The sequence below is a fragment of the Panulirus ornatus genome, chromosome 59 (genome assembly GCF_036320965.1).
Source record: "Panulirus ornatus isolate Po-2019 chromosome 59, ASM3632096v1, whole genome shotgun sequence".
NCBI lineage: Eukaryota > Metazoa > Arthropoda > Malacostraca > Decapoda > Palinuridae > Panulirus > Panulirus ornatus.
The window spans coordinates 27562172-27575303 of NC_092282.1; the positions used below are offsets into that span (position 1 = coordinate 27562172).

Consider the following 13132-nt stretch of genomic DNA (forward strand, 5'->3'; position numbering starts at 1 on the left):
GTTGACAGAGATGCTCTGTGGAAAGTATTAAGAGTATATGGTGTGGGAGGCAAGTTGCTAGAAGCAGTGAAAAGTTTTTATCAAGGATGTAAGGCATGTGTATGAGTAGGAAGAAAGGGAAGCAATTGGTTCCCAGTGAATGGTGGTTTGCGGCAGGGGTGCATGATGTCTCCATGGTTGTTTGTTTATGGATGGGGTTGTTAGGGAGGTGAGTGGAAGAATTTTGGAGAAAGGGGAAAATATGCAGTCTGTTGTGGGTGAGAGGGCTTGGGAAGTGAGTCAGTTGTTGTTTGCTGATGATGCAACGCTGGTGGCTGATTCGAGTGAGAAACTGCAGAAGCTGGTGACTGAGTTTGGTAAAGTGTGTGAGCAAAGAAAGCCGAGAGTAAATGTGAATAAGAGCAAGGTTATTAGGTACAGTAGGGTTGAGGAATAAGTCAACTGGGAGGTAAGTTTGAATGGAGAAAAACTTGTGGAAGTGAAGTGTTTTAGATATCTGGGAGTGGATGGAAGTAGAAGTGAGTCACGGGTTGTGTGTGTGTGTGTGTGGAAGGTGAGAACAATATCTTGGAAAGCAAAAATGGGTATGTTTGAAGGAATAGTGATTCCAACAATGTTATGTAGTTGCGAGGCGTGGGCTATAGATAGGGTTGTGCTGGAAATGAGATACTTGAGGAGAATATGAGGTGTGAGGTGGTTTGATCGAGTAAGTAATGAAAGGGTAAGAGATGTGTGGTAATAAAGAGTGTGGTTGAGAGAGCAGAAGAGGGTTTATTGAAATGGATTGGTCACATGGAGAGAATGAGTGAGAAAAGATTGAAAAAGAGGATATATGTGTCAGAGGTGGAGGGAACAAGGACAAGTGGGAGACCAAATCGGAAGTGGGAGGATGGAGTGAAAAAGATTTTGAGCAATCGGGGCCTGAACATGCAGGAGGGTGAAATGTGTGCAAGGAATAGAGTGAATTGGAACGATGTGGTATACTGGGTCAACGTGCTGTCAATGGATTTGAACCAGGGTATGTGAAGCGTCTGGGGTAAACCATGGAAAGTTTTGTGGGGCCTGGATGTGGAAAGGGAGCTGTGGTTTTGATGCATTATACATGACAGCTAGAGACTGCATGTGAACGAATGTGGCCTTTGTTGTCTTCTCCGAGCACTATCTCGTTCACATACGGGAAGAGAGGGTTGTCATTTCATGTGTGACAGGGTGGCGACGGGAATGAATAAAGGCAGCAAATATGAATTATGCACGTGTGTATTTATGTATATGTACGTGTGTGGACGTGTATGTATACACGTGTATGTGGGTGGGTTGGGTTCGTGTGTTTCCTTGCGCTACCTCGCTAACGCCGGAGATAGCGACAAAGTATTATAAATGTAAATGAACAAGTCTTAAAGATCCTTACCAGTCTGCCCAACTTAAAACTTAAGTTTTACATGGAACTCTATGAACTCATCCTGTGGAACATTCCGGTGAGTTCCTGATTATGTATTGTTGTTGACAGCATTTACATTAAAGGATTCAGCAACATGGGAAGTAAAGTAAGTTCCTTACTTAAAGTGAGAACTAAAAGGTTCTTGGTGTCATCAGGAGGTTTGGTTTACCTGTAAGAAATGATTTTGCAAACTTGAGATTTATCAATGATCTCATATACTTGAATCCAACATCTCTTCTCAAACTCATCAATGAACTCTTGGACTGCATAGACTTAAAAGGTACTTGAACCACTTAGATGCAACTCGTCGAAAATTGTTTGGACTAAGAACAAACCCTTCCTTTCTGGTAAGCATGTTCAATAAACAACTTGCCAAGGATTCTTTGTGTGGATAGTTTTGTATGCTGTAACAATTAAACCAACTTTGTTGATGTAACAGTCTAAATTAAGTTGGTCGTGGTGTTTGAATTCCACGTGCATGTAATTAAACAGTCGTCACTAGACTTCGAAACAATTTGTCTGTTGCTGTTACCAAAATTATCCCCAACTCTTATTGCCACAGAATGGGTTGGCTGTTTTACTTATAAGCAAAAAAAAAAGTGATTTGGCTGCATCTGTTCCTCTTGGGAACTTGTCTTAAATTGGTTTCATTTTTGGCAACTCCAGTCAACTTAGTCTTGAAATTTAAACAAAGAATAGCATGTTGTATTATCCAGTTTTTAATATTTCTGGCTGCTGCTTTACACAATCTTTGTAGACCGGCTACCTGTTATTTCAAACCCATTAAGGAACGTCCTGGGCTAATCATTCATTACCAAGAAAAATGGCCCCATTATATATATATATATATATATATATATATATATATATATATATATATATATATATATATATATAATTCCTGGGGTTAGGGGAGAAAGAATACTTCCCACGTATTCCCTGCATGTCGTAGAAGGCGACTAAAAGGGGAGGGAGCGGGGGGCTGGAAATCCTCCCCTCTCGTTTTTTTTATAATTTTTCCAAAAGGAGGAACAGAGAAGAGGGCCAGGTGAGGATATTCCCTCAAAGGCCCAGTCCTCTGTTCATAACGCTACCTCACTATCGCGGGAAAAGGCGAGTAGTATGAAAAAAAAATATATATATATAAAAAATGAAACGATAAGTTCCCAAGTGCACTTTCGTGTAATAATCACATCATCAGGGGAGAGACAAAAGAGAAATATAACAGTCAGTTGATATACAACGAAGATACGTAGCTAGGACGCCATTTGGTAAACATGTGATTGTCCAACACAGACAACGAGCGTATCATAAACTTATCATTTGGACAAGATGGTGAATTTTTACAAATTTTATCAAAGTGATCTAATTTGCATAGACCTTCAGTAATATTAAGATTATAATTCTTTGTGTATCTAATAATAGAAGATTCAATGATATTTCTCGTGGTAATAGAGTTAACAACTGAGATGGCATTAACATGGTTACGAGACGAGTCAACGTGAGTGTAAAACTCTCTCTCTTCTTAACCCACAAATGATAGTCACACACTGAAAGACATATACATGAATAATTGAGTAATTACACACTGAAGAAGAGTTTTCAATTTCTGAAGTTGCACAGAATAACCGCTTCACCAGACCCATGGCACGGACACATGTATGTGTGAAGGGGCCAATAAAGTCATGGTGATGGTGAATGCTAGTAAAATTTTCTTATAAGGATACAGTCATGGACAAAAGTCTACATCAAAGCCGGGCCTTAATTGAAATATACTGAGAATTATGAAACGTAAAAAGAAAAGACAAGGGAAAGTATATAAGAATTTCTGAGAAAGTGTAAGACTTGCTTTATAAAATGTGCCAGGTTATAGTTATTAGCAAAGACATTACGAGGAAGGAAGTTCCAAAGCTACGACGTGTAGGGAAAGAAGCAGGTGTCAAAACGGCCCACCCTTGAGTTGCCGATGGCCATACAATAATCATGGGACGCAGCAGCTGGCTGAGTGTCGCATCATTTTAGTGTAGCAAATTAAGGTGTAGAAAAATCACTGGGTTTTTAGCTGAGCTGGGGCCTGAAAACCATTATTGATGATGCCAAGTATGATATTTTGAAAGTCGTCATTTTATGAAAAATCATCAACGAGCCGAAGTAAATTGCTGAAACAGATGTCGTAAACTATTTTATGGAAAACTGTGAGAAAATGTTGCTTATAAGCAACTGAAATATCAGTGATGTCTGACCCAATTTCTTTCTTCAGATTTGAATGTTGACATTTAGAGAGTTCAGTTAGTGAAGTGCACCAGTGGAAATGGAAGTTTATGTGATGTTTATTACCAATTTTATGATCATTAGAACTGGAGGACAATATAACATAGCAAGGCCACACTAAGACCACACACGTCTCCTGATATAGATAAGACAAAGGTCAGGATTGGCTTCTGTTTGTACCTCAGACATGGAAAAGGTTAGGAGTGGCTTCTGTTTGTACCTCAGACGTGGAAAAGGTTAGGATTGGCTTCTGTTTGTACCTCAGACATGGAAAAGGTCAGGATTGGCTTCTGTTTGTACCTCAGACATGGAAAAGGTTAGGAGTGGCTTCTGTTTCTACCTCAGACATGGAAAAGGTTAGGATTGGCTTCTGTTTGTACCTCAGACATGGAAAAGGTTAGGATTGGCTTCTGTTTGTACCTCAGACATGGAAAAGGTCAGGATTGGCTTCTGTTTCTACCTCAGACATGGAAAAGGTCAGGATTGGCTTCTGTTTGGCCGAGATCTAAGAGAAAAAGGTCAACAAGGTCGTTTGCCTGACGTGAGAAAAAGATTAAGATGGATGTAATGTTGATGTGGTTCAGAACACAGTAGATGTAATGTTGATGTGGTTCAGAACACTGTAGATGTAATGTTGATGTGGTTCAGAACACTGTAGAGACGGAAAACTTAATACCACTGAGACTGGGTTAGGTTAACAGTGCTGGGCAGGGAAAATCTGGGGTTAAGGAAGGGAAACAGAAGTCCTGCGTGGTGTACGAGAAACCTGGTGACAATAAAGTCGAGGCGCAAAGTGAATTATTAGATGAAGTTGTAGACCGTATGATATATATCACTACAGACAGAACAATTGGTTTTTTATGGAAGGTCTTCTCAAACGTAGAGACTATTTGGGATTAGAGCAAGCTGGGGAAATGCAGATTTTAGGAAAAGACCAGAGGGACAAATCAATACTGCAGACCTTAGTTGGTCTGTGGGTTGTGAGGAGGAAGGAAGGAAGAAGATATACCACCATGTTGGCACAAGACAATAGTCCAGTTGAGGATGACATGGTCGTGAAGGTTATATATATCCATAAAAATCCCAGTTGTTTTTATGGAGTGGAAGACGGTAAAAGAGGTTCACGGGATGAAGAACATGGTTCTGGTTCACGAGGTGAAGAACAGTTGTTCTGGTTCACGAGGTGAGGAATAATGATGTAGTGCAAGACTGAAAGTAATGTAGTGGAACAAAGATGGATCGGTAGTTCAGTAAGTACATAAAGGCTACTGGAGTTAAAGAACCGAATTAAGAAAAGATAAAGATTAGTAGCGTAATGGAGGGAGACCTTACTACAGAGATGTTATGTGGCTGTTGTGTCCACAGGGATACACAGGTAAGATCATCATAAAGGAAGTTAGTCTCAATCTGGGACAAAATTTGTTTCAGAAAATATCAAGAGATTGTCCACTTAAATAGCATGGAAAAGAAGGATTTAGGATAGGAAAGATTAATTCTTTGATCATGATGGTTTTACAGTCTGTTAAAGAACTAACACACCAGAAGAAATGTTCAATAGATGCCGTAAGGGAACAGTCAGGTTGTTGCAAGAGACAAGCAACACATGAATTTCTCTGAGATGATAAATGTTGATAATGACAAGTTCAACTGTACGGACACAGACTGGGATTATCCTGGAGGTGGTGAGTTTGTGAGAGTTTTTAAGGTGTATGGATGAACGATTTCTCTGTCAACCTCACTTGATCAGACTAGGATCAAAGGGATTAATATACTATCAGTAGTGAATCTTATCTTGACAGATATAGAAAGCCAGATGTAAGAATGTCATGTCTGACTCACCAGCTGGAACAATTGGAACACTAGGATCAGAGAGGAAACCACACTTCCATGATGAACTATGAACATGGAAAACTACACCACTGAACAATGGACTGAAGACAAGAAATTTAGAAGTGACTTTCTATAGCCTATAGCCAGTATGTTTGAAAGTGACCTTTTAAATCCTGACAGACAATAGTTTGGAAAGGGCTTTCTATAGCCTAGAAATAATGGTGACATACACTGGAGTGACTTTCTATTTATAGTTTAGTGCTGAGGTTGTAGGAATTTGAAAGTGACGTTCCATAGTGTTAAGTATAGATGTTTTTTTTCCAAGGTTTTGTTATATGGACAATGAAGGAGGAACATGACCGAGAAAAAAAAGAAAAATTCTGGTGGACAAAAATAACATTATTTACCAAGAAATTTGTCAGGAAACAAATACGGTATGATTAATGTAATAATTTAAGTCAAGATGTACATAATTATGTAGTAGGAGTAACGTAATAATGTAAGTGGTTACACTGAATGCTGACAGTAAACAGAGGTTTAAAAAATCATTTGATAGAGAAATTTTCAAGAGATGGAGACCCACAAGTGTCGAACTTCCTCCTCTACCTCACAGATGGTCTGATACATACATGATACAAACCTGGTGTAAACTCATATATATCCAGTGTGCAGCTGTCATGCATAGTGTACAGAAATCACAGTCTCCTGCTCACGGCCACACACCGACCACTTGTATGTGGCTTCTTCTGACTGCTTCTTATGCCCTGGTTCAACTCGGTGGCAGCAAGTCACCCCCTGTATACCACATCGCTCCAATTTCCTCTATTCCACGCATGCCTCACACTCTCCTGCATGTACAGGCTCCGAATACTGAAAGCATTAATGATTCCTTCTCTGCCCCTTTGCTCACTTCACCTGTGATACCTACATCCTTTAGACAGTGTTTACACTCATCCTCTGTACCTGTGCCAACCATTAGATCATGTCTTGTTCACATCTCTCAGGCAAACTCCTCTCACGACCACATCTCTGCCTCGCACTATCATTCCTTACACCATTAATGGTGCAAACACGATGATCAACCTCCAACGTAACCGACCTCCTGCCTTCTTTACCAACTCATGTGCTATCAAGACATACCCAGGTTTGTCCTCTGTCACACACACTGTCCTCAACCTAGCTGTGCATCACCTCACCTCCCACACACACTGTCCTCACCCTAGCTGTGCATCACCTCACCTCCCACACACACTGTCCTCACCCTAGCCGTGCATCACCTCACCTCCCACTCTTCAGTGGCCTGCCGTGTTCACCGTCAGTTCACTGGTGTGTGTTGTGGTAGCGTCACAAATACTAAGTAGGTCCTCCCTATGTCCCCTCACCTTGGTGAGTCATACTACAGGAGGAGATGATCCCCGACCTCTTGCTCCCACCGTGAACACTCACCATTGATAGTCAATGTAAACCTAACCTCAGAAATGACCAACAAAATAATACCTGATTTAAATATAAAAATCTTTCATGACATGAGGCTGGCCGGACAGACACCCTGGCCATTACCAGTACTACACACTCATGATTCCTTCTGTGACTTACTTCAACCTAACCTAACCTAGCCTAGCCTAACCTAGCTTAACCTAGCCTTGCCTAACCTAGCTTAACCTAGCCTAGCCTAACCTAGCTTAACCTAGCCTAGCCTAACCTAGCTTAACCTAACCTAGCCTAGCCTAGCTTAACCAAACCTAACCTAGCCTAGCATGGAAAACCTCAACAGTGGGGGACGGGGGTGGGGTGGGGGGGGGTGATAAGGTGTAAATTGTGTGTATTGTAGATAAGGTGATGATGAGTGGGTGACCTGATTGATGAGAAATGTTTAACTAACGTGACCTCACAATGAACAGTTCCGGTTAGGCGGGGCAATCCAGGTCAACTAGACCATCTAACTCAGGGCTCTCTCTCTCTCTCTCTCTCTCTCTCTCTCTCTCTCTCTCTCTCTCTCTATATATATATATATATATATATATATATATATATATATATATATAGATAGATAGATAGATAGATAGTGCAATGTAGTACATGTGGTAATATAACTGAAAAAGGGATTCTCAAATTTTAGTTGTTTTGACGTCTTCTGCATGCAGCTTAATATTATACCCAGGATTGTCGTTGCCGTATATATATATATATATATATATATATATATATATATATATATATATATATATATATATATATACAAGTCATTAGATTCATTGATACTGTGTGAGATAAATAAATTCCTGGTGTGTACAGGAGGACCAGTTTTCGTCTTACGTCTAAATCTTGATACCAGCGGAAAATATCATTAGCGTCGTCTCGTTACCAAGACGTTAATGACTTACCAACGTATTTTCAAACGACATAAAGGTAGTTACGTCATATTAAAGATAAGACAGGACAGGACGTCCCTTGTATAACTACATTTGTATTGTGCCCTTTTAGAATAGAAGGTCTCATGAGTTTACTGCAGACTTCCGGTCATTTAGTAAAGCTCATATATGCCATATAAATCGTGATCTATATTCGGCATTATTGTAATTTCCATGTTTGGTTGAGTATTATGAGTGTAATACGTAATATACCAGAGGAATGACGAAATAAGCTTCACCCTCACGTGATAGCGCAGGGCTACAAACTCTTCCGAATACGACCGCACTGCAGAAATTTAGGACCTAAAGCTGGTTTACGCGTGTGCACCGAGTAAATAGTTACATTTATGTTGCTTTATATACGAATCTTTCATTCTTCTCAGGCGGGAAATAATGTTATACATCTGGTATGACGTCGAACATCAAATATCAATAGATTATACACGTAATCTAACGCCATTGTGCCATATTACTCTCTTGTTTCATTCCTATATATTGAGTTAGTGATATTTTTCAATTGTTTTCTCATCTATTTGAACGTTTTGTATATATTTACAACAGATATTGTGACGCGATGCTGAAACGTAAATTGGTACACCTGCTGTTGCGGAAGCATCGTACCTCGCATGTAAATGGCGGCCTAGAGCCTTCTGGATACTAGAATGTCCCCTGGTCATACGCATTTAGATATCTACCTCCAGGGTTACAGCTATGGCATGGCATTTTCTACAATTTTCGTCACGTATGACGAAGGTGTGGCACGGTATTCGTCATAATTGTTATTCACAACGCGCCAAATTTTGTATGGCAGAGCCAACTCATAGCTATTCTATTTACAGTACGTACCGTTCACATGAAATTTTGAATCTTGATTTCTTCAATTATCTAACAGAAATATTTGTGTAAACTGATATAGTTGAGCAAATGTATAATAAAAGTATGACATATTTAATATTTAAATCTTACGAAGCCCTTGTGATCAATAAGAACTTATATTTGTGTAGCGGTGAGGGAGGGAGTCGACTGTGAGGAATAGCCATCCCGCCCAATCAGACAATGCGGGCAAGCATGTTCTGCGCAGTGACGTCACGCCTCGCGCATCAGGCCCAGTTGAGAGTCTATCGTGTGTCCGGTTTGTGCTCTCAGTATTAATTTTCTTATGGTGACTTTAAAAAATATGAACTTCCGACCAAATACGTTATTTTGACGAAATAAATTTATCAAAAATGATATATATTCATGTCAGTGTAAGTTAAGCCATTAGAAAAATCCCCGTACTAGAGAACATTCAGTAACTCCTCTGGTGTATATTGTGAGGTTGTGTGGAAAACTACACTGCAGGAATTTTGAGTGAAATATACGCGCTTTCGGTCTATTTTGGATTACTAGCGTCGTTTTCTACGTCCATAGAGGTTTGTAACATCCTAGTGCTTTAATGAGTGATGGTAGAAGTGAGCGGAGGGGGATAATAAGGGCGTCATAAAGGTAATAAGAGCGGAGGTGGTGCGGTGGGAGAGTGTGGTGCTGGTTGGCGGGCCATGGCGGCCGTGTCACGTGGTGGACCGGCCCAGCGGCCCGCCCGGCCCGGGCCTCAGTCTGGCCCACGACGCCGTCATGAGTGGTCAACCCTGTTGCCACCGAACTCATTATCTTCTTGAATGAATCTTGTGTTTCTGTACAGTTTCCGTAGATGTTTCCGTTGGTAATGTTGTCTCAGCGGGATAATGAAGAAAACTGTATAAATATTATTTTATTATATATAATAACATTTTCCAATTCTTAATCAGTATAATGTCAGGCCGATGATTTCATGTATCATATTGTGTACAAATTGAACAGTAATTAGTATGTATAAAAGCTTTGAAACCGACTTGTTCACAGAAGAAAACCTTGTAATATATAACTTACAATTATGGGTTGAATTGGGGTCAGTGGGAGGGCGGCTGCCTCGGGTGTCTGGGATTCGTTATCTGTCAAGATAATGATCTCACACGCTCGGACGTGCTGAGTCTTGCAACTGATAACAAGGTTGAAGGAACACCTTGGTTACAGAGCCCGTGATCTGGTGGAAGGTTGCAGTATTGGTCTGAGATGACATACCGCTGGCCCACTCTCATTGATCTGGCGCACTGTAAGCATTGTGATTGGATTGAACGATACGAAGATAAACTTATATATAGTAATGTATATTAACAGCAAAAAACTATGATTTTTATTAAATGTGGTTCTCTGATACCCATCCACTGAATAGGAAGAGATATGTCGGTGTGTCTGGATAATACATGTAACATTGTGATGTAGGGCAGAAGGCATTGCTCATCAGGGACTGAAGCAAAGTTTGCTCTGCTGTCGTCGTCATACAGTTTGATAATGGGACATAAAGTTTAACATCAGTGTATGTAAGAATGGCCTGGTGACTTTAAGCACTATCTTGAGATCCTGTGTGTAATGTAACTCAAGGATGAGATTAGGTGTTGATTGATGATTTACATCATACTTAAAGATAAACCGTAACAAATGACTAGTACGGTGTTCTGTAAGCAATCTTGGTTATAGAATTTTTATTCCCATTCTATCTTGGAAGGAAAGTCTTAAAGATGGCATGGAGTAAAGATTAGGCATTGCGCTATGAGATTCTTGCCAGATGTTGATCTTATTACCTGATTTTTATGAATTTTATTTGTAATACAACATAGTGTACAACTTAATGTGTGACATTCTTTCCCGGGTCTGGCGCGCACAACGGTTCGTATATTATCGTTCACGGGGGTCAGATGATGGTATAGCTTGGTTACCAGTATGGCCGCGATTGTCATGAGTGTTTGTAGACCACTTGGGCATCTAGTGAGATAAAAGATGGTCATACTTTCCGTATACGTTTACCGGTGAGGTTGGGTTGGGTTGTTGGGGGGGGGGGGGGAATGTGGTGTTGCGTCACGTGAGCAGCTGGTCACGTGCTGGGCCTGCCCTGCCCAGCCTCCTCTTCTATCTAACGGGAATCCTCGCCTCCCTCGACGTGTTCTAACCCGTAGGTTTTTTTTAATTTATTATATTATCCTGCTGGTGCTTCGTCATGCTTGTCCTTAAGCGAGTGTGGTGGTGGTTGGTGCTCTCTATCATCATCATCATCATCATCATCATCATGTAGGGAGGGAGGGAGTGCCTGTAGTAGTATGTCGCTCCCGTCATGCTTGGCTGAAGCTTGGTGTCATCAGACTCGAGACTTGGTGTAGGGGATTATCTTCCTCATCCTCTCCAAGCGGTGGTTCTTGGGAGGTAAAAAGTGTGAGGGTTGTGGCATGAGTTGCTTAGGAATGTGGAGTGCAGTGTTTGTTTCCTTTTTTTTTGTCTCGAATCTCATTTTTGCATACTTACTGACTAGTTTATTTTTCCTCTTCCTATTCTCGTTCGTCCTTCATTCTTTCCAGTTTTTCACGTTTACTGGATAATATCAACAGTCATCTAGATTGTTACCACCTCATATCTCTCCTCTATCAGTCTTGCATTACTTCCTTTTATATTTTTCCCTCCTATTGTTTTTCTAAACTCCATTGTTCTTCCATCTTCTACCGTCTCCGTTTTTTCTCTCTTAGAAAAACTAGTTAGACGTATTTAGTGCAAGACTCACTTGAGCATCCTGCCTTGTGACAGCTTTACTTAGTATTACAGAGGCTGTACACACCCCAGGTGCACTCAGGGCTTGTATAACTTACTACGGTCTGACATTTCTAGTATATTTGAGGCTTAGGCTTCCGATATTTGACTTTGCCTATTTTTGTAATGTTTTTTTCGGTTTTATATAAACGTTTCCGATTTTGTTTTATATTAGAAAATACTATTGACATGTTTAAGTATTCCAAACCGTTGTAAGTTAACGGGTCTGTTCCGTTATTGTAGGGTAAATATTTATTTGCTCCTTACCAGTGCATGACGTATGTCTTAAGTGCCTCGATAGCAGTGCAACCAGGATACTTCACTGTAGGGAATGAGGGTAAGACAAAGGCTGAGCTGGGTCCAATGTTGTCTGTTGTCCTTTTACAACCCAGCCAGCCACTGCGAAACGTTGTGTAGCGTTGGGTGTCATAACAGTTGTACCAGTGTGTGTATGCTGGTTTCTTAAGTGTTAGTTCTTTCTAGGAGGTGTAAAGAGAATATTTACGCGGTATGTTAGCTTTAGCACACAATTTATATATAATCTCATTTGATATGCAGTACTTTTCAATACTTTATATGGTGGCTTATGTGAGTGTTTTGTCCGCATCATGGAAAGCAATTGTCTGATCATATTGGGTATGCGTTCTGTTGTGTAAGTACCAATACACACTTACCAGATCATATTACAGACCCGTCATCGTAAAAATTTCTTCTGGCCCTCCACCTTGGTCAAAAAAGGCCCAGGTGTTTACCCATTGAACACGAAGGTACGGTCCATGGTTATAATGTCGTCATGTTCTCTGACCTGACCTTGAAGGGTTGTCAGAGCGAGGCCAGGCCATCACTCCCAGAGGTCGTCTTCCAAATAGGTTAGGTTATAATGTGGATCTGACGGTTTAGTCATTCTTCTCAGAAATTATAAGAATGCCCCAGAAAAAAATAACTGGGTAATTTCCTCTTTAACCGAAAAATGAATGCAGCAGTAAGATGTTTATGATTTTATTTCAAATGAGAATTATGTCTAGCTGGTTTAAGACGTGATAAGATGAGCACAGCAGAAAAGAAACCCTTTCAGATGAAGACTATTTTCATGATCGAATTGATATTTTTCCTCGAAGTTTACTAATGTGCATGATTTCCTGACCACATCAGAGGTTTTAAGATTCAAATTTTTACTGAACAGCGAAATGTTTGCACGCGGTTTTAGATTCAACCGTTTACATATACAATGCACTTCGCTTTCATAAAAGTGCGTTTGGACTTTTCTTGCTTGAAACGTTTATGTTTGGCTTAGGTTACGGATGAATATCTTATCGCACCGATCGTACTTTACTTTTTACGAACGGAGTGCCACATTAAAATGCATCAACTAATAACCAGTGGCCATTTGAACATAACAGGGGAAAGAGTTCCTCACTCGTGGGGCCCCGTCCTCAACTGCATCGTAAATATATGTCAGCTGTCCACATTCAGTATCATAACCCAATCATCCAGTAATACTACGCAACTACTTTACTTCCGTACAACC

The 13132-nt window shown here is 40.4% G+C and overlaps 1 protein-coding gene across 2 annotated transcripts in view; it reads left to right on the forward strand.

Moving 5' to 3' along the window:
* The first annotated feature begins 9071 nt into the window (after positions 1-9071).
* The window catches only part of nsl1 (non-specific lethal 1), a 180283-nt gene continuing 176222 nt past the window's right edge, over positions 9072-13132 (forward strand). For both annotated transcript variants that reach the window (XM_071696593.1, XM_071696595.1), the window contains exon 1: positions 9072-9362. The gene's annotated coding sequence lies outside the window, so the exon portion shown is untranslated. The remainder of the gene's footprint in view (positions 9363-13132) is intronic.